The sequence below is a fragment of the Octopus sinensis genome, linkage group LG18, assembly GCF_006345805.1.
Source record: "Octopus sinensis linkage group LG18, ASM634580v1, whole genome shotgun sequence".
In the NCBI taxonomy this organism is placed as follows: Eukaryota; Metazoa; Mollusca; class Cephalopoda; order Octopoda; family Octopodidae; genus Octopus; species Octopus sinensis.
This window is the reverse complement of record NC_043014.1, coordinates 5087762-5110261: the sequence shown is the minus strand read 5'-3', so window position 1 is coordinate 5110261 and position 22500 is coordinate 5087762. Positions and strand designations below refer to the sequence as shown.

At 38.2% G+C, this 22500-nt stretch overlaps 1 protein-coding gene across 1 annotated transcript in view; it reads left to right on the top strand.

The window, feature by feature from the left end:
• LOC118767023 (short-chain collagen C4-like) overlaps window positions 1-22500 on the top strand; it is an 84847-nt gene that overhangs the window by 42512 nt on the left and 19835 nt on the right. The window lies entirely within an intron of this gene.

Below are 22500 nucleotides of genomic sequence, written 5' to 3'. Positions count from 1 at the left end.
CTTACACACACGCACAGAAACAGACACATGGAAACATACACACACACGCACACATAGGAATACGTACATATTTACACACATTTATCTATTTCTCTCCATCAGGAACGGAAGTGAGGCGAGTTTTTTTGAATCTTTTCTTTCCAACTGAAAATAAAACGTGCGAGTGCCAATGTAGATCGGTGAATTTCGTAATGTTTGACTGTAATTCACGTTGGTTTTTATATATGACAATATGTAAGAACGAATGTAAATACATACACACAGACACACGGACAAACACACGCACAAATAAACACAAACACACACACAGACGCACACACACAGACACACGTGCTCAATTGTACACGAACAATCACACTATACAGTGTATGTCCACTCACATATATGTGTGCGTTTGTGTGTGTGTATGCGTATAAGTAGATACGTATATTTGTGATATTTATGGTGTGTATGCTTCAGCGTACGTGCATACGTATATATTGATATGTATTTATATATATATATATATATATATATATATATATATATATATATATATATATATATATATATATATATATATATATATATATATATATATATATATATATATATATATATATATATATGTCTGTGTGGAGGCACAGTGGCCCAGTGGTTAGGGCAGCGGACTCATGTTTGTCGGATCTCGGTTTCGATTCCCAGACTCGGCGTTGTGTGTGTTTAATGCTCCACGAGGCTCAGGGAGTTGGGTTGTTGTGATCACTCTGTTGGCCTGCTCGCTTAACCAGCGGGGTGGCGTCATTTAAAGGCTAAAAGAATGCGAAGCGCATTGTGACCAGCGATATGTAGCAACAACTGGTCTGTGACGGTGATCACGGAGATATATATATCATACGCACACAATACACATGCACACACATACACACGTACATACACACACACCAGCACAGATGCCCACAATACTCATACAGATTAGTACACACTTATACACACATGGGCAGAGACACACACGCACATTCACGTACTTAAGCGCACACACGCACGCACATTACTCCCACACAACTCAAAAAAAACCCACATACACACGCATGTACAAATTCACATACACACCGATACATATACATACACAATATACGCCTACACGCGCGCGCACACATACACATCCGTATACACATATAGACAGAGACACACACACACACGCACGCAAAAACATGCGCACACATACGCACGTACACACGCACATTAATGCACACACCGAAAACTCACAACCCCATGGATACACGTATATACACCTATATACACTTACACACACACATAGAAACACACACGTACACGCACTCACGCACATACGAGACGCACGCACATACATACACACACACACACAAATGAGCCCAAACATACATCCCATACACACGGCACACATTTTTTCATACATGTATACACACATACGCACGTACAAGCACACGCACACATACACTAAGTGAAGCACAGTTATTGGCCACATACCCAAAATCTACGCATACACACACGAACACACACATACATACACACACACACACACGATACATATACATACACGCACACACACACACATACATCAAACTAGCAGTACCTACTACTTGACACGTGGTAGAGACAAAAGGAGCCACGGCCAATTCCTTCTTCGTTGACCTTAACACTACTAACCCTACAACACGTAAAGATTAACAGCCACAAACACACACATACACACACACGCACACACACACGCGTGCCATCATTGCACACATAGACACATACACACACAAACACACGCAGACACCGCACACGCTCTTATCCACACTTACACACACATTCCTCCTCCTCTACCTCTCTCCTGTCTATCAAAGGACTTTTCTTCACCCATTTCCTTCCGGTCATTCAAAATGTGACGCGTGTGTACCGTTGGCGATTTTTTTTCCTCTGTCTTCACTCCTCTGGATCTTTCCATCTCGTATGTTTCCGACGAAGAGTTCCGCTCGAAACGTTGAACCCTCCTTCTTTCCTTCTTTCCTGAGCGTCCAATAATACTATCTTTGATCCACGTCCTTGCGTTGTTGTGTTTTTTTGTGCTTTCTTATTTGGATTAAATTTAACTATATATATACATGTGTGTGTGTTTATATATATATATAAATATATATATATATTATATGTAGAAATATGTGTGTGTATATGTCTGTCTGTGTGTGTGTGTGTGTGTGTGTGTGTGTGTGTGTGCATGTGTGTGTACGTGTGTACTAGTAGAATTACCCGGCATTGCTAATGATTAAAATGGCAAAGTTGGTATATAATATATTCCACTCATTTTGAAACGGGTGATATGGGAAAGTGCAACATTGACAACAAAACATTTGTAGAGTAAATGCTGGGCTAACTCGACTAAGCAACATGCTATGCGTCCGTTTGGAGTGTTTCAGGCCCTAACCTGTCATGCAAAATTGGAGGTTGGTTTTCTGTGATTTTTGAACGCACCAAAAAGCTGTCAGTGGATATACTCTCCTTTGCAGCAGTGTGCGCTGTGTCTAACACGACCCATCATCGGAAATTCGGAGACTTCACGTCGGGTTTGTTGTCCTACACCACTTATAGAGTAAATTTAGAGGAACTGTGCTTGTTCATTCGCGGGTACCAGGGAACCATTGAGGGGATAGACTTAACCTTAAACTTTGACTTCGGCGTAAATTCATGTTTATCTATCTTCTTAGATTCACCAAGCGATGTCATTTGAAATGCTGAGTTGTATTGTCTGATATTGTTCAGAAAATCCTTTGGCTGGATGGAAGCGCCTTCTAGAAGATTCCTAGGGCGTTGAGATGGTAGTGTTGGCAATGATACGTGCCCGAATATGTTGTCATCTATTGCATTGTTTTAAGTTCTAAACGATAATAAATACCCTGAAGTTCTATTTATATGATGCTATTTCTATTTTTTGACAGAACCGTTTCATCTCAAAGAAATCTCTCGACGATAAACCTGATGACACACCAAGTAAGAACTAATTTTACAGCTAAAGTCTTTTACCCGTGTCTCCTTAACCAACGATTTATAATTTCACCAACTTTGAATTAGTTCCACAATACTATCCATATGTCCACAATAATATATACTAAGACACTTGCCTGAATTTATTTCAAAATATGTTCTACTTTGCAATAATTTCCTAAATAAAATGTTATTCTAATATACTATGCCATTTATTGTGTGTATATGAGTATATATGCAGTGCTACGTCGAGAATTGTTTCGGCTCGCACGGTTCCTCTGAGGGTGCTCTTCGCCGAGTGACCGAGGCGGCCGGTACGTTCACTGTGAAAAAATTAGAGTGCTCAGAGCGAGCCCCACCGACTTGCATACGAAAAGCATGGAATACCCTCTTCATCTGAGAATCAAATGCCCGAGCTGGCGCTTCACTGCGTTTATATCTACAATTCAGCATTCTGTCCACTCTTGTGTTTCCAATCATTCGTGAATAGAGACCCGAAATAATGATGTTCCACTTTCCTACACAGTGCGCATTTGTCAATCCTGCCTTGGGGTACTCGGCAGCCAACCCATTCGGTGCACGTTGTTGGTGACCATCAGACGAATCAGGTAGCAGCATGTCGTCTACAAATAACAGTCGACCGATCACGTAGAGATGGATTGGGATACCTCTACCACAATGGCTGCGCATATTCAACCAGATCACAAGAAAGAATGTGAGAAGGGACACTAACAATGCACACTTCAACTAAGTGAAACCTTCACGTTGAAAACTTTCGAATTTTACATAAATACAATTATTTGAACATCCATATAAGTACTTTATGGCAAACACTATTTGCACATTAAACACACCTTCCAGGTAAACCATCCACAACATGACTCAGGGCACGTGATCGTGTGCATTTTCGTGGTTTACAGCGTATAAACCTTGGAAATTCTTCAATGTTTGCTGGAAGATCTGTCTTTGAATGTCTAAAAGGTCGAGTGTACTGCAACCAGGACAGTAATCTTGGGCACGACATTTTCCCTACTTATCGTTTCCTGACATCTAGTGTAGACTTTTCGATAATTAGAACACAATATTTGGTCTCTGTTTGAAAAAAAGTGTGATTGTCACCCCATATTACCATTGCCTTGGTGTTTTTCCCAGGGTTCCCATCCACCTAGCATACATGGGTCACTCAGAGAATACCATCTGTATTTAAGGTTTCTAAAATATCAAGCCGAACGAGCTTTTCACCAGCAGCTTTATCACTTTTAAGTGAATTTAGCTCAAATAAGCGTTCAACCGAAGAAGAACCTGCCGAAAAAAATAATACAATCACGGATCCATTTCGAGGTCCAACTTCATTCAGGCGGGTCACTCTCAATTTGGATGCAAAAGTCTCCACAATTTTGTTTCTGATCCCAGCATCCATTGCGGCTTCCAGCTGAATTCTGTAGGTCGCACTGGACTTAACAATTTCCAGTGTTCAGCAGACTGTTGGAATTTTCAGGTTTTCAGACATTTAGGTAATGCCGAGTTGACAAATCTACCCCTCCTTTTACCCGAACGTTCAGCAAAGAGAGAAAGATGACCGAACTCTCTCATAAACCTCTGTCACCAAGTATTTCCATACCAGGAACCCTTATAAATATCCCTGTTTTAAAGTAATATCTTTACCATAGAGAGGAGAGTGTGTATCCTGCACAGAAGCCTCCTATGACCTCTCCATTAAGTTCACTGACGACATTCCTTCCAATCAATCCTTCTCACGGTTATCAGTGCCAAGGTGTGCACTGAAGTCTCCTGGCAGGACAAATGACTTTACCCCAAATATATCTAAAGCTGAGGTGAATTTGCTTAGGAAGGATTTGTATTTGACCTCGCTGTTTGCTGCATATACTTACAGCAGCCACAGTGGTCCTTCATATTTAGCCTTAGCTTCAAGAGTTTGAACCTCACACCTAGTAGGTTTCACTCCATAATACAATCCGAAAGCTGGGGATTGAGAGTATCCTAATCCCACCTGTGCAGACATTGTTGGCACAACTTTTGCGTAGTGGAGTTTCAAGCCTGTATCCAAGTGTACGCTATCGGAAAAACGAAATTTTGTAGAGGAGACACCGATTATATCTTACAGGCAGATTATATCTAACAATGTTGACGTTTTAATTCTCTATTATTAAAGGTTGTTCCCTTCTTGATCTGCTTTGGTTTCCTGAGACCGTCAATACTGTGCTCCCAACCCACAAACCCCAGTGTTTGTCCCAGGCTTCTTGCTGGTTGGACCGGTATTGGGTGGGGTGTGCTATACATTTATCGAACGGACTCTTCTACTCGAGATCCGGATGCGATGTCTTTTAACTAAATCGACAAATGATGCGGTATGGTTGTTATTTTCATATTGTAGTTATGATGGCCTTATTTGCGCCGAGCTCCAAACTGATATTTGTAATTGACCGATGAATATTCGCACCTGGCGAATATTTTATCATTATTCTATTGAGTTTTATCATTATTCTATTGAGAAGTATATATACTCATACCCAAGTTTACGTATCATACATACATCCGTTCATAGCGGAGACCGATACACATTCTGATATTCTGAGATTAATCTCTCAAATCTTTGACATCAACGTCACCAACAGGCTCAACAGACAAATGTCTTTTTTCTTTCTTTACAATTTATTCTTATTATTTACATCTTTCGTTCTGACTTTCATTCATTCACTCGTTCTTTCTTAAATTCTATATTTCTCTCTTCTCCATCAATTCCTTCCCATCCAACAACCTACTTTGTAAATGATCCCCCAATTCTTTCTTTTAAACTAAATTATTTCATTTTAATTTCGCAGAACCCGGTCTCGGATCATTGTATACCCGGTGGGGCAGAACAACTTGTCCTCCTTATTCAAAACTTGTATATGACGGTTAGTATACTTTATACTTCTCACCTCTCATCCTCTTTTTGTCTTTCTCTTGTTCTCTTTTTATACCTCTCATTCTCTCTTTTTGTTGCCTCTCTTTCACTCTCACCCTCTCTCTCACGCACATGCACACACACTCACCCTTTGTCGGGTTGTCTGACATAAACATTCTCAAATCCTCTTATGATATGTCACGTTTCAAACGTCTATACCTGTAGACTATACAGACACTACATAAGACAGCTTACTCCTTTGTAAGTATTTGGTCAAATCAGAATATTATATGTTGTGTACTACGGACCAAGTGAAAAGGATGTTGTCTAACTACAGAATATAGATATCTCTACGTTAAATTATAGACAGGGGCTGGACTGAAAACCACCATGGCGATCAAGATTTTCAGGCTGACCAGCTTTGGATTGTAGATATCAAATACCGAGGCTGCTAACTGGTGATCAATTGTACAGGCTACGGATGGTGGTATTGTACGTGAGTAACCAGAGTTGAAAAGTGGCCACTTGACTATCTTTAACTAGAGTGCCCAATGATCGTAGGTGTGGGCTAAATTGAATAGAGTCTATTAGAATTGATGACAGTGACTGTAAATGGTTAATGGAATGAACGCATAATGTAGAATGAGGACTGGACAAGCCACATACTGTAACTGATGGAAAAAGCTAAGGACTTTATTCATTAAGTAAAATAGAGAGAGACTAAATATTAGTGAGAGAACACAACAGAGTACAGAATGCACTTCTATTCTTCTCCGCCTCACCGAAATCGTCCTATCGCTAAAACCTTGCTCTTTTCATGCACCACATCACCTCATTAATTATCCAGTATATCTTTGTAAGGTAATTCCGAAACTTGCGATTCAAAACTGCTGCTACAAACCGCTTCCGCAATGAACCTCACATTCCATTAAAATGCTCTGAATCTACTCTTTATAAAACCTACACATATCCTTTATCGGTCGCTAACTCGGCCGTCCATTCATCTTAAGCACTAAGCCATCACTGAACCTCACAATTTTTCCTCCCACCTCGTTTCTGTGTATTGCATGAAAACAAGTCTGTGTGATCATAACGTCTATGTAAGCCTGATTCGTCCGAGTCTAAACGAGAGGTTTAGCCACTGACTGTCGTACGATCGACTAAACAACATTTCATCGACGGTTACCCACCACTTCTCTGCATCTCATCGTCTCCCGCATTGTCCTACTCAAACCACCAACAATTTCCACCACCCAAAATATCCCCGTTCACACGTGAATATCTTTTCCATTTCGGATAAACACGAACGCATGCGTTATAAAATATCTTTCTTTTCCTCCATCTATTGACATCCACCGAAAAACATCTACCCATGCAAACATACATAATAATCCACGTCGCAACCACAAATAGGTACCCGTAAACACACAACATATATATGCATATATATATATATAGGCGCAGGAGTGGCGGTGTGGTAAGTAGCTTGCTTACCAACCACATGGTTCCGGGTTCAGTCCCACTGCGTGGCATCTTGGGCAAGTGTCTTCTGCTATAGCCTCGGGCCGACCAATGCCTTGTGAGTGGATTTGGTAGACGGAAACTGAAAGAAGCCTGTGGAATATATGTATATATATATTTGTGTGTGTGTATATGTTTGTGTGTCTGTGTTTGTCCCCCCCACCATCGCTTGACAAACGATGCTGGTGTGTTTACGTCCCCGTTTCTTAGCGGTTCGGCAAAAAGAGATCGATAGAATAAGTACTGGGCTTACATATAATAAGTCCCGGGGTCGATATGCTCGACTGAAGGCGGTGCTCCAGCATGGCCGCTGTCAAATGACTGAAATAAGTAAAAGAAAAAAAAGAGTATATATATACATATATATATATACATATGATGAGAAGGCAAATGCACAGCTACGTTCTCAAGCTTTCAGCAACACACAGCTTACACTCACAGAAACACTAACATATGTACACCACAATTCGTTCACACGTGAGTAAACGTGACTTCTTTTAAGTGAAAAATTGTAATGAATGTTTCTGTTATTTCATATATAATTTTGATTATTATCTTTTTTACTTGATTTATTCTTACCAATTCAAGGTGTGGCTGGTGGACAATTTTATTCTTATACTGGTGGCGGAAGTAATCTCTTGTGTCTACCCAACGATCCCATTTGGGCCAATTATACTACAGAAGTTGAAGAAGGTGGTTACATTTATGGCAGTGAATATCAATTAGATTTTTACCCAACTAATAAACTCTTTTCTTTTGCTAACGCTGAATCAATTCATGAGCACAACGTTCCGTGCGCTGTCTGTTTGACACGACAACCTGCTGTCGTTATGATGTTACCAGCCAGGACAAAGTGTTACGCTGGTTGGACAGCTGAGTATTCGGGATATTTGATGACCGAGTATTATAAGCATAAGGGCAGACATGAGTATGTGTGTGTGGACTACGAACCAGAAGCTGATCCAGCAGGTTACAGAAACGAAAATGGAGCTCTATTATATTTCGTTCAGGCTGCTTGTGGTTCATTGCCATGTCCACCGTATGTCAATGGTCGAGAATTAACCTGCGTTGTGTGCAGTAAATATTGAATAGAATTTACATTCGTTTCTATATGAAAATTTATGTCGGCGAATCATAAAATATAATATAATAAAGCAACATATACGTTTCTTGTAATTGTGTTTTGCAATATTTTATCCGACTAATATATGTCGTTAAATAAGTTGCTGCTACAAGTTTTCAGAAAATATTCAAAACGAAACAACAGAGACGTCATAGAATGTGACAAATAGCTTAACAGAACGATGTAATCCTCAGGGAATGATTCTAGAATACATTTTATGAGGTTCAGTTTATCAAATTTAAATGTTGAAATAAAATGATGATTCGTTTAAATGTGTGTTGTATTCCGTCTTAAAATGAAAACAATCCCCAAATGAAACACCTCCGTACAAATATATCACCCTTTCAGGATCAATCTTCAGAAAACACGATAAAAGCTTATAACTAACATCACTAAATCATGATGGTTTGATAAAAAAATACTCCCATACGTATCATTGTAACTACAATCGATGCGATGAAAGTTCTGCAATCCAATAGCAGATATTGCCTAATAAAGGATATTTGATATCCACTGAAGAAATACCACAAAATGTTGACTACCTAACTACTTGTCAGCTTACTAACACATTGAAGTTTTCACGAAACACTTTCGACAAGGTTACAAGTACACGTCCCACGATCAACTATTTTCAACCTACATTCACATATTCTCGCATTTCTACAAAAATCACACACACAGAGTCTCGCGTCACATTATACACGCAGCCTCTCATCGTTCCCTGAACACTGATGTGCCAAAATAAAATATGAAACCACCAAGAAATATGAGTAGACTTCAGGAACAGCATCAACCGAATCTACAGCAACACCACAAAACATCAAGTTCAACAAATTATCTCCGTCTGTAACATAAAACTATCAAACTCGCAGAAGAGGAACTTGCTTCGAGATACATGCATACAATAACTGTAACACACATAAACGACTTAGTAAGGAAAGGAAGACGACTTATAAAATATACATTAGGTGGAATCAGTGCAACATGTTGAGTCTTTCACACTATACCCAGCATGATTGCTCCTTGTATGTGGGAGTTTGTAGAATGGCTGCCACATAAACGAAGGTATCCGTGGAAAGAGGGATCTGTGGGTGGCAGCACGTTTTTTGTCCGATTAATTGCGTGCCATAAGAATGCTCGATTGTGAAAAAGCTAGAGAAAAAGAATAATAATTAAGTAATATGAAAGCACGAAATGCAAATTGACAAATGAATATATGGAAACATTCAACATGGCGTTTCCAGTGAACAGTATTAGCGCTCAGTATTAGGCATAAGCCATTTTTGGGTTCGTTAAAATGTGCTAATGGCATATTTCAAACTCTAAATGCAAATTCAGTGCAGGAAGCTGCAAAAACAGCATATCAGTCCAGTGCTGCTGCCTATCGGGTTCCAGTTCAGTCGTTATCAAAAGAAAATACCGAAGAGGGGAACATCTGGACAAACTTAAAGCCATAGCTTTAACTTAAACATAGTCAACAACAACGAGTAAGTGACGCCATTAGAGCGCCAGGCTGGAGACTGTCGTGAGTTACCTCCCTTCGGTATTTCTCTTTGATATGTACTTCGCTAGAGGAGTTGACTTCAACCTTGTGCCCCAACAGTAACTGTGGTCGCTCGTACGGGCCCGCATTTTCCCGCATATTTGTGTGTATGTTAGTGTGTGTGTGTGTGTGCGCATGTGTCCATGTGTGTGTATGTGTGTGTGTGTGTGTGTGTATGTCAGCGTGTGTGTGTGTCAGTGTGTGTGAGTCACGGTGTGTGGGTCAGTGTGTGTGAGTGTGTGTGGGTGTGTATATCAGTGTGTATGTGTGTGTGTGTCAGTGTATGTGTGTGTGTGAATGTGTGTGTGTGAATGTGTGTGTGTGAATGTGTGTGTGTGTCAGTGTGTGTGTGTGTGTATGTCAGTGTGTGTATGTGTCACAGCGTGTGTGTGCGTGTGTGTGTGTATGTTAGTGTGTGTGTGTGTCAGTGTGTGTGTGTGTGTATGTCAGTGTGTGTGTGTGTCAGTGTGTGTGTGTGTGTGTGTGTGAGTGTGTGTGTGTGTCAGTGTGTGTGTGTGTGTATGTCAGTGTGTGTATGTGTCACAGCGTGTGTGTGCGTGTGTGTGTGTATGTTAGTGTGTGTGTGTGTCAGTGTGTGTGTGTGTGTATGTCAGTGTGTGTGTGTGTCAGTGTGTGTGTGTATGTCAGTGTGTGTGTCAGTGTGTATGTGTGTATGTCAGTGTGTGTGTGTGTGTGTGTGTGTGTGTCAGTGTGTATGTGTGTTTGTCAGTGTGTGTGTATCGGTGTGTGTGTGTGCGTGTGTGTGTGTGTGTGTCAGTGTGTGTGTTTCTCAGTGTGTGTGTGTGTGGGTGTGGGTGTCAGTGTGTGTGTGTTTCTCAGTGTGTGTGTCATTGTGTGTCAGTGTGTGTTTGTGTATCAGTGTGTGTGTCAGTGTGTGTGTGTGTGTGTGTGTGTGTGTCTTTGTGTCTGTGTATTTGTTGTTTGAACGAAATACTTCTCACACTGAATATTAAAACAGTTTCCCAATAATAACAAATAAAATTAAATAACAACATTAGTAAATAAATATATCATAATATATCCAGAAACAGGAATCATTTCACTTTACACGTGTCTCTCATTCATCAAAATATTTTGCTAATTATTGTGTGACAATATCAAACCATCTCTTTCCAATAATTAAACCTGTCAGACAAGTTCACACCCGCTTTTACAGTTCCACCAATCGCATTGGTTCATAAATTTACGATAAGATCTATGCCAGAGCTGGGTTGTTGTGCGCTCAATAAATACGTGGAATTCAGTTACAGGTTTTCAGCTTAAACCTCGCATCTCGATCTTTTGTTGAAGCCACACGAAGTATCACGTACGACCGACAACTGTCACCAGAATGGATTTCGCACAACTGTCCAGGAATATTTCGCAGCGTTATTCCATTTCTTCTCTCATAGCTTTTGGGGTTCTTCTCGTTCTGACGATCGTGATTCTTCATCAAGATTCAAGAATAGGAAAAATGGAAGAGAAATCGAAAACGGTAAGTCATGGATTTTGTGTTAATATATGTATGTCTTTATGTATTTATATATGCATGTATGTATGTATGCATTTACGTATGTATGTATTAATGTGTGGATGTATGTACGTACCGATGGATGGATGAATGTAATGATGTATGCATGAACCATGTACATATGTTCCTATGGAGCACACACACACACATAAGATCACACACGTAATCACACACGAACACACAGGCGCACACACCTAAACATACGTATATACACATATACATATAGTTGTATATATAATATACATATATATGTATATCTAAATATACATATATATGAATATATTAGTGCGTGAACATATATAGATATATATATACAAACAAATACATGCGTTTGTGTATCTATCACTGTATCACTCTGTCTATCTCTCTCTCTCTAATTATCTATATATATATATATGTGTGTGTGTGTGTGTGTGTGTGTGTGTCTGTGTGTTTGTATATAAATATATACTTTTAACCGTTTCAGTCATCTGACTGCGGCCATGCTAGGGCACTGCGTTTAGTAGGACAAATCGACTTCAGGAATTATTCTTTGTAAGCCTATTGCTCATTCTATCGGTATCTCTAGCCGATCGGCTATGTAACGGGGACGTAAACACACCGACATCAGTTGAGAATCGATAGCGGTGCGACAATAACAGACACATACATAAAACATAGATACATACACACTATGTGTGCTATACACACACACACGCACACACACAAATCAATATATATATATATATACATATCATATATACATACACACATATATAGTTACGTATGTATGTACATACATATCTATCTATCTATCTATGTATCTATCTATCTACCTATCTATCTATCTATGTATCTATCTATCTACCTATCTATCTATCTATATATCTATCTATCTATCTATCTATCTATCTATATATATATATATATCTTTGCTTGTTATCAGTCGTAAGACACTTGTTGTTTTCACCGTTAATGCTTCTGTATTTTATGTTTCTGTATTCCATTATTGTTTTTTGCCTTTTATTGTCGTCCTTTTTGCTGTCGCGGTGTTCGTATGCATTCGATCCTTCTTCCAGGAAATCTACGCTCCCAGCTTAGTTTTTCTAATGCTCGGTGCTTAGTTTTTCTTGGAGGGCTGGCCGGATCTAGTAATCTCAAGATTAATCAGCCGAAATTACCACGATGATCCGGTTCTTGACTGAAGACTGAGGGTTTCGAATGTCCTGTCCGTGTTTATTTTATCGTCTTCTAAGAGTTATGCGTTCTTGTCCATGTTGTATTTTTCTACATACCTTAATATATATATATATATATATATATATATATATATATATATATATATATATATATATATATATATATATATATATATATATATATATATATATATATATATATATATATATATATATATATATATATATATATATATATCTGTCAGATATGATGTAAACGTATATTCTATTTCTATTTCCATGTCTAGTTATATTTGCAATATATTATGTATAATGTCATTGCTGTTATGTAATGGTTTAATAAAGTATTGATTGGGTATTATCTGATGGTTGATAATTGATTTAGATATGTTTCTCCATTTTCTTATTTTGTATATATATATATCTATATATACATACATATACAAACATCCCAAGTAAACACAAAGAAGAGTGGAATTGTACTCCTCTCCGATCGCTCTTTCACCAGACATAATCCTGGAGAGGGAAATAAGTGCGTAATGAAAAAAATCTACTGGTGGAGTTCTAGCATGGCCATGCCCTGTCGCTGCAACGTTTAGCCCTATTAATATTAGTGTTAAGTATTATATCTAGATGTACACTTACACACACGCAAAGAAACAGACACATACAAACACACACACACGCACACATAGGAATACGTACATATTTACACCATTTATCTATTTCTCTCCATCAGGAACGGAAGTGAGGCGAGTTTTTTTGAATCTTTTCTTTCCAACTGAAAATAAAACGTGCGAGTGCCAATGTAGATCGGTGAATTTCGTAATGTTTGACTGTAATTCACGTTGGTTTTTATATATGACAATATGTAAGAACGAATGTAAATACATACACACAGACACACGGACAAACACACGCACAAATAAACACAAACACACACACACATACGCACGCGCATAGACACACGTGCTCAATTGTACACGAACAATCACACTATACAGTGTATGTCCACTCACATATATGCGTGCGTTTGTGTGTGTGTATGCGTATAAGTAGATACGTATATTTGTGATATTTACGTGTATACCTATATATTGATATGTATTTATATATATATATATATATATATATATATGTATATATATATATATATATTTCAGGAGCTTCCTGATGATTTCTTTTGAATGAAACAGTTCTAGTCCTGTAGAAGCTCCTTCTATAAAATAAATTAATTTACTCTGCTATGTATTGAGTACCTTATTTACTGTGGTTAACCCCGACTCAACCCGGGACCTACATATATATATATATATATATATATATATATATATATATATATATATATATATATATATATATATATATATATATATATATATATATATATATATATATATATATATATATATATATATGTCTGTGTGGAGGCGCAGTGGCCCGAGTGTTAGGGCAGCGGACTCATGGTTGTCGGATCGCGGTTTCGATTCCCAGACTCGGCGTTGTGAGTGTTTAATGCATCACGAGTCTCAGGGAGTTGGGTTGTTGTGATCACTCTTCCCCTACAACTTTCTCCCTTTCTTCTGTTGACCTGCTAGCTTAACCAGCCGAGTGGCGTCATTTGAAGGCTAAAACAACGCGAAGCGCATTGTGACCAGCGATATGTAGCAACAACTGGTCTGTGACGGTGATCACGGAGATATATGCATCATAAGCACACAATACATACACACATACATACACACGTACATACACACACACCAGCACAGATGTCCACATATACCTTTAACGAACAATACTCATACAGATACGCACACACTTATACACACATGGGCAGAGACACACACGCACATACACGTACTTAAGCGCACACACGCACGCACATTACTCCCACACAACTCCAGAAAAACCCAAAACACACACGCATGTACAAATTCACATACACACCGATACATATACATACACACAATATATGCCTACACGCGCACACACATCCGTATACACATATAGACACAGACACACACACACACACGCACGCAAAAACATGCGCACACATACGCACGTACACACGCACACGAATGCACACACCGAAAACTCACAACCCCACGGATACACGCATATACACCCATATACGCTTACACACACACATACAAACGTACACGTACATGCACTCACGCACATACGAGACGCACGCACATACATACACACACACAATGAACCCACACATACGTCCCATACACATGGTACACAATAATACATACACGCGCACAATTATACATACATGTACACACACATACACACAGTTATTCGCCACACACACAAACTCTACACACACACGTACACGTTTCATCATTGCACGCATATACACATACACACACACGCACACATACACTCTGTAAAGCACTGTTATTCGCCAAACACCCTAACTCGACGCCTACACACAGGAACACACACACATGCACACACACTACAAACAATACACACACACGATACATATACATACACGCACACACACACATACATCAAACTAGCAGTACCTACTACTTGACCTGTGGTAGAGACAAAAGGAGCCACGCCCAATTCCTTCTTCCTTGACCTTAACACTACTAACCCTACAACACGTAACCACACACAGACACACGCAGACCACCGCGCACGTTCTTTTCCGCACTTACATACACGTACTTCCTCCTCAACCACTCTCCTGTCTTTGAAAGAACTTTTCTTCACCCATTTCCTTCCGGTCATTCAAAATGTGACCGCGTGTGTACCGTTAGCGATTTTTTTCCTCTGTCTTCCCTCCTCTGGATCTTTCCATCTCGTATGTTTCAAACGAAGAGTTCCACCCGAAACGCTGATCCCTCCTTCTTTCCTGAGCGTTCAATAATACTATATTTGTTCCACGTCCACGCGTTGTTGTGTTTCTTTGTGCTTTTTTGTTTGGATTAAATTTAACTATATATATACATGTATATATATATATATATATATATATATATATATATATATATATATATATATATATATTTGTGGAAATATCTGTGTGTATATATATATATATATATATATATGTGTGTGTGTGTGTGTGTGTGTGTGTGTGTAATAGCAGACATACCCTGCATTGCTAATGATTAAAATGGCAAAGTTGGTATATAATGTATTGCAGTCATTTTGAAACAGGTGATATGGGAAAGTGCAACATTGACGACAAAACATTTGTAGAGTAAATGCTGGGCTAATTCGACTAAGCAACATGCTATGCGTCCGTTTGGAGTGTTTCAGGCCCTAACCTGTCATGCAAATTTGGAGGTGGTGTTTGTGTGATTTTTGAACGCATAGAAAAGCTGTCAGTGGATATACTCTCCTTTGCAGCAGTGTGCGCTGTGTCAAACACGGCCCATCATTGGAAATTTTGACACCTCACGTCGGGTTTGTTGTCCTACATCACACATAGAGTAAATTTGGAGGAACTGTGCTTGTTCATTCGCGGGTACCAGGGAACCATTGAAGGGATATACTTGCCCTTGAACTTTGACGTCGGCGTAAATTCATGTTTATCTATCTTCTTAGATTCACCAAAGGATGTCATTTGAAATTCAGATTTTTATTGTCTGATATTGTTCAGAAAATCCTTTGACTGGATGGAAGCGCCTTCTAGAAGATTCCGAAAGGTGTTCAGATGGTATTGCTGGCAATGATACCTGTCCGAATATGTTGTCATCTATCGCATTGTTTTAAGTTCTAAACGATAATAAATAACCTGAAGTTCTATTTATATGATCCTATTTCTATTTTGTCACAGAACCGTTTCATCTCCAAGAAATCTCTCGACGATAAACCTGATGACACACCAAGTAAGAAATAATTTTATGGCAAAAATCTTTTACCCGTGACTCATTAATTAATGATTTATTATTTCACCAACTTTGAATTAGTTCCACATTACTATCCATATGTCCACAATAATATATGCTAAGACACTTGCCTAAATGTATTTCAAACTGTATTCTACGTTACAATAATTTCCTAAATAAAATGTTACTCTAATATACTATGCCATTTATTGTGTGTATATGAGTATATATGCAGTGCTAGATCGATAATTGTACCAAGCCCTCTTCATCTGAGAATCAAATGCCCGAGCTGGCGCTTCATGCGTTTATATCTACAATTCAGCATTTTGTACACTCTTGTGCTTCCAATCGTTCGTGAATAGAGACCCGAAATAATGATGTTCCACTTTCCTACACAGTGCGTATTTGTCAATCCTGCCTTTGGGTGCACGTCAGCCAACCCATTCGATGCACGTTATTGGTGACCATCAGACGAATCAGGTAGCAGCATGTCGTCCACAAATAACAGTCGACCGATCACGTAGAGATGAATTGGGATACCTCTACCACAATGGCTGCGCATATTCAACCAGATCACAAAAAAGAATGTGAGAAGGGGCACTAACAATGCACACTTCAACTAAGTGAAACCTTCATGTTGAAAACTTTCGACTTTTACATAAATACAATAATTTGAACATCCATATAAATACTTTATGGCAACCAGTATTTGCCCAGTAAAATCACCTTCCATGTAAACCATCCGCAACATGCCCCAGGGCACGTGATCGTGTGCCTTTTCGTGGTTTACAGCGTATAACCCTGGACGTATTTCAACGTTTTCTCGAAGATCTATCTCTGACCGACTCTCTGGCCGGGTGTACTCCGTCCAGGACGGTAATCTTGGGAGCGACAACTTCCCTACATATTTTTCCAGATATCTAGTGTAGACTTTTCTATAATTAGAACACACTCTTTGGTCTCTGTTTGAAAAATTGTGATTGTCATCCCATATTACCATTCCTTGGTGTTTTTCCCAGGGTTCCCATCCACCTAGCATATATGGGTCACTCAGAGAATACCATCTGTATTTAAGGTTTCTAAAATATCAAGCCGGACGTACATTTCACCAGCAGCTTTATCACTTTTAAGTGAGTTTAGCTCAAATAAGCGTTCAACCGAAGAAGAACCTGACGACAAATATAATACAATCACGAATCCATTTCGATGTCCAACTTCATTCAGGCGGGTCACTCTCAATTTGGATGCAAAAGCTCCACATTTTTGTTTCTGATCCCAGCATCCTCTGCGGTTCCAACTGTATTCTGTAGGTCGCACTGGACTTACCAATTTCTAGTGTTCGGCAGACTGTAGGAATTTTCAGATTTTTAGACGTTTAGGTTGTGACGAGTTGACAACTCCACCCCTCCTTTTACCCGAACTTTCACCAAAGAGTGAAAGATGACCGAAATCTATCAAAAACCTCTGTCACCAAGTATTTCTATTCCAGGCACCCTTATAAATATCCCTGTCTTAAGATAATATCTATACCATAGAGAGGAGAGTGTGTATCCTGCACAGAAGGCTGCTATGATCTCTCCATTAAGTTCACTGACGACATTCCTTCCAATCAATCCTTCTCACGGTTATCAGTGCCAAGGTGTGCACTGCATTCTTCTTGCAGGACAAATGACTTTACCCCAAATATATCTAAAGCTGAGGTGAATTTGCTTAGGAAGGATTTGTATTTGACCTAGCTGTTTGCTGCATATACTTAGAGCAGCCACAGTGGTCCTTCATATTCAGCCTTAGCTTCAAGAGGCGAACCCTCACACCTAGTAGGTTTCACTCCATAATACAATCCGAAAGCTGGGGATTGAGAGTATCCTAATCCCACCTGTGCAGACATTGCTGGCACCACAGTTGCGTAGTGGAGTTTCAAGACTATATCCAGGTGTACGCTATCGGAGAAAGGAAATTTTGTAGAGGAGACACCGATTATATCTTACAGGCAGATTATATCTAACAATTCAGACAGTTAAAATCTCACTTATTAAAGTTTGTTCCCTTCTTGATCTGCTTTGGTTTCCTGAGACCGTCAATTATGTGCTACCACCCCACGCACCCCAGATTAAGTTGCTGACTGCACCCGTATTGGATGAGGTGTGCAATATATTTATCGAACGGACTCCTCTACTCGAGATCCGGATGTGATGTCTTTTAACTAAATCGACAAATGATGCGGTATGGTTGTTATTTTCATATTGTAGTTATGATGGCCCTATTTGCGCCGAGCTCCAAATGATATTTGTAATTGACCGATGAATATTCGCACCTTGAGAATATTTTATCATTATTCTATTGAGTTTTATCATTATTCTATTGAGAAGTATATATACTCATACCCAAGTTTACGTACCATACATACATCCGTTCATAGCGGAGACCGATACGCATTCTGATATTCTGAGATTAATCTCTCAAATCTTTGACATCAACGTCAACAACAGGCTCAACAGACAAATGTCTTTTTTCTTTCTTTACAATTTATTCTTATTATTTACATCTTTCGTTCTGACTTTCATTCATTCACTCGTTCTTTCTTAAATTCTATATTTCTCTCTTCTCCATCAATTCCTTCCCATCCAACATCCTACTTTGTAAATGGTCCCCCAATTCTTTCTTTTAAACTACATTATTTCATTTTAATTTCACAGAACCCGGTCTCGGATCATTGTATACCCGGTGGGGCAGAACAACTTGTCCTCCTTATTCAAAACTTGTATATGACGGTTAGTATACTTTATATTTCTGACCCCTCATTCTCTTTTTGTCTTTCTCTTGCTCTCTTTTTATACCTCTCATTTTCTCTTTTTGTTACCTCTCTTTCTCTCTCATCCTCTCTCTCACGCACACGCACACACACTCACACTTTGTCGTGTTGTCTGACATAAACATTCTCAAATCCTCTTATGATATGTCACGTTTCAAACGTCTATACTTATAGACTATACAGACACTACACAAGAATGCTTACTCCTTCGTGGGTATTTGGTCAAATCATATTATATGTTGTCTACTACGGACCAAGTGAAAAGGATGCTAACTGGTGATCAATTGTACAGGCTACGGATGGTGGTATTGTACGTGACTGACCAGAGCTGAAAAGTGGCCGCTTGACAATCATTAACTAGAGTGCACAATGATCGTAGGTGTGGGCTAAATTTAATAGAGTCTATTAGAATTGATGACAGTGACTGTAAATGGTTAATGGAATGAACGCACAATGTAGAATGAGGACTGGACAAGCCACATACTATAACTGATGGAAAAAGCTAAGGACTTTATTCATTAAGTAATATATAGAGAGACTAAATATTAGTGAGAGAACACAACAGAGTACAGAATGCACTTCTATTCTTCCCCCCCTCACCGAAATCGTCCTATCGCTAAAACCTTGCTCTTTTCATGCACCACATCACCTCATTAATTATCCAGTATATCTTTGTAAGGTAATTACGACACTTCCAATTCAAAACTGCTGCTACAAACTGCGTCCCCAATCAACCTTACGTTCCTTAAAAATGCTCTGTATCTGCTCCTTATAAACCCTACACGTATATTTTATCGGTCGCCGACTCCATCGCCAAAAATATCCTCGTTCACTCGTGAACACATTTTCTATTTCGGGTAAACACGAGTACATGCGTTACCGAATTCCTTTCTTTTTCTCCTTCTATTAACACTTCCCCATGATAACATACATAATAATCCACGTCGTAACCACAAATACTTACCCGTATACACTCAACATATATATACATATTCCTACATATTATATATATATATATATATATATATATATAATTTATATATATATATATATATATATATATATATATATATATATATATATATGTGTGTGTGTGTGTGTGTGTGTGTGTGTCTGTGTGTATGTATATGTATATATATATATAATATATATAGATTCGGATGAATATGGTACTTAAGTTGAGGCTCCAGAATTTAGTACGGCATTATCCATACAATTTCAATGTAAGGGGATTAAAATTAAAATAAGCAAAGATGATATCCAGAGATAATGCAGTAGGTTCGTTTCATGCAACTCCATTTAATTGAACAATGCAATCATTACATCAGTTTAAAATTTAGAGCAATTTTCAGCTGCAAAAACGTCGGATTTAATTAAATTACAACAGATGGACACATTTGTATAATTATACTTAAAATTTCCAAGATATTACAGAGAACATGTTGTCTCTACTTCAGCATAGCAGTTACTAAAATTATCAAGAAGACTCAGCTTACCACTGATTTTTTGTCTTTATGGTGTCAGTTTTAATTTATAGACTAATTTACAAATCCTTTGTATATCTAAGTCTGAGAGAACACAGGGCAGTATCTGTTAGGGGGAGGGCTTAGGCAGTAGATAGACATTGTAGTTGGTATAATTATAAAATAATCAAGAATTATTATAAGCAATACCATGAGGTTTAGTAAGGGAAAACTTAAAACAAGATGTTAGATGATAATTAAGGGGGTCGCACACTGGCAGACTATTGACAATGAAACGGAAGGTCTTATCATATATTATAGTTAAATATTTTAAACAATGTTGCTATGAATACAGTTGAAGTTTAGGGTTTACCAAAGGATTATTAAGAAGAATATTATAACAAAAGGATAGAAATTGTTGAATATTTTTTCTATTCATAAGTACTCATAAATTTCTTGATAATTTTATTAATTTCTATGCTGAAGTAGAGACATGTTCTTTGTGTATCTCCTTAACTTCTTTGAGATTTTACGTATAATTATACCAATGTGTCAATCTGTTTTAATTTAATTATATCCTATGTATTTGTGCAGCTGAAGATTGCTCTATATTTTAAATTGATTTAATGATTGTATTGTTCAATTATATGGAGTTGCATGAAACAATCGTACTGCATTATCTCTGGATATCCTTGTTGCTTACTTCGAAATATATATATATATATATATATATATATATATATATATATATATATATATATGAAGAGAATGCAAATGCACAGCTATGATATCAAGCATACAGCAACACACAGCTTACACTCACATAAACACTAATATATACACCACAATTCGTTCACACGCGAGTAAACATGACTTCTTTTAAGTGAAAAATTGTAATGAATGTTTCCGTTATTTCATATATAATTTTGCTTATTATCTTTTTTTACTTGATTTATTCTTACCAATTCTAGGTGTGGTGGGTGGACAATTTTATGACCACACAGGTGGTGGAAGTAATCTCTTGTGTTTACCTAACGATCCCATTTGGGCCAATTATACGACTAAAGTTGAAGAAGGTGGTTACATTTATGGCAGTGAATATGAAATAGGCCACTACTCAAATAAACTCTTTTCTTTTGCTAACGCTAAATCACTTCATCAACACAACGTTCCGTGCGCTGTCTGTTTGACACGACAACCTGCTGTTGTTATGATGTTACCAGCCAGGACAAAGTGTTACGATGGTTGGACAGCTGAGTATTCAGGATATTTGATGACCGAATGTCATAGTCATAAGGGCAGACATGAATATGTGTGTGTGGATTATGCACCAGAAGCTGATCCAGCAGGTTACAGAAACGAAGATGGAGCTCTATTATATTTCGTTCAGGCTTCTTGTGGTTCATTGCCATGTCCACCGTATGTCAATGGTCAAGAATTAACCTGCGTTGTGTGCAGTAAATATTGAATAGAAATTAAATTCGGTTCCATATGAAAATATGTCTGTGAATTTTAATAAAGAACATAAATTTTCAATTGTGTTACCTAATATTTTCTTTAAAGTATGTCTATCGTTACAATA